Source organism: Phalaenopsis equestris, unplaced genomic scaffold (assembly GCF_001263595.1).
Source record: "Phalaenopsis equestris unplaced genomic scaffold, ASM126359v1 Scaffold220266, whole genome shotgun sequence".
Classification (NCBI taxonomy): Eukaryota; Viridiplantae; Streptophyta; class Magnoliopsida; order Asparagales; family Orchidaceae; genus Phalaenopsis; species Phalaenopsis equestris.
In genome coordinates this window covers 14622-16490 of record NW_018238562.1, presented here as the reverse complement: position 1 = coordinate 16490, position 1869 = coordinate 14622, and positions in this window count along the sequence as shown.

Here is a 1869-nt window from a genome sequence, read left to right as displayed (position 1 = left end):
CTGCGCAGAATCAAGAAATTGGAGAAGGAGGTACAAAATGTCATGAATACAATTAATAATATCTCCGATTTCTTCGATCATCTAGACTGGAGAATGAAAGAACATTTTGATCACTCTAAACATTTAGAAGATAGTTTGATACGACGGATGAGGATGATGAAATTGATAGAAGAGGATTCCACCGAAGAATTTCCATACCGACCCTTCTACAACCTCTTCATTCATGTGCAATCAATGGGTGATCTTAGAGGAGAATCTAGTACTGAATCTGATGAATAGTAGATTTATATTACTACATATCCGTCTATTTATATAATTTGATTTGAAATTTGTATTTTCTTTGCTTTGGAATTATGCTTTTAGATCTCTGTATAGTTGAGACTAAGCATAAGATGTTTTGTTTTCAGCGTTTTGAGTGTTGTGGCTTGGATCGCGACGCTGAAGTAATCGATTAAGATTGAGAAAATACCAAACTTAGGGGTGTTATGTAAGGATTCTCGTACCACTTGGAAATTGTACCCCTTGGAATTTATATATATATGTGATGTTTTGTGTTGTGAAAGTTTATTTGTGATAAGTACATCATTTAGTCACTTAAAATTATGTCTATAATGATTGAACGAATGTCGTTAAGGCTTGAAATTGATCAAAATGAAAAAAATTCAAAAATTGAAACAAAATCAATAGAGCCCGCCGATGGAGTCCTTGACGCCGCCGACAGTGGACTTTTCCCGAGACTTAGGATTTAATTCCAATAGAGCGCGCCGACGGCGCCATCAACCCCGCTGACGGCGAGATCACGAAAAAACACCTTTAACCAAAATTTTGACCAGTCAATCGCCATTATTCATCATCTCCTTCCTCCTAAAAATGCAATTTTTGAACTAGGGCTTGAGAGATCTTGGATTTGGGGCGATTTCAAGGCTTTTTGACACCAGATTTAATCATCTCTAGGTAAGAGCTTCACTCCAAGTTAAAAATATTTGATTTTCACCATGGATTTCTTCCACATTGAGGAGATCCAAAAAATTTGAGAATGTGAAGAAAATATTGGGAAGAAATTCATGGAACTTAGTGTTAAACTCTTAGAATTACTTTTGGAAGCCATTATTTGCATATTTGAAGTATATTTCAGAAATTTTCTATAATTTGATTAGATTGAAATGACTCCACGTCAAAAGAAATGAATTGATTTCGACAACTCTCTTCATCAATGCAATGGCTCAATCAAGATTTACTTCAGTATTTAAAAGAAAGAAGTGTATACAAGATCGAGTTTTCGAGAGTTTGGGAGGAGAAATTGAACGAGTTATTGTGGAGCGGAGGTGGGAAAATTTTTGTTTCACCACCAATAATTTTTCCCCCACCAATAAAGCTGATGCAAATGTTGTGAAAGAATTCTACGCCAACGTAATCTATTATGAACATGAAATCGTTTAAGTGCGGGGATTTCCTGTTGAATTTAATGCCGCCCGCTTCAACACATTTTACGAAGTCCCAGACTCTTATAACTGCCACTATGAATCCTTTAGTATGATGGAAAGCCCCCTGAATGATGTGATCAACTTTCTCACTGATAAGAAAGGAACGTGGAAGATTAAACAACAAGAACGGGTAAATTTTTCTGCTTCCATGTTGAATGCCACCTCTAAGGCGTAACAAAATTTTATTTCTTCTACTCTGTTACCGAATTATCACCATGGTAAGGTAACTAGAGATAGAGCTATTTTGAATTTCTGTATTAAGAATAATAGAACTATAAATGTGGGGAGAATTATTTTTAAGAATATATTGACTACGACAAGGAGTGAAACAAGTGGAGGTCTAGGACATCCTGACCTTATTTATGCACTTTGCCAACTTTCTGGA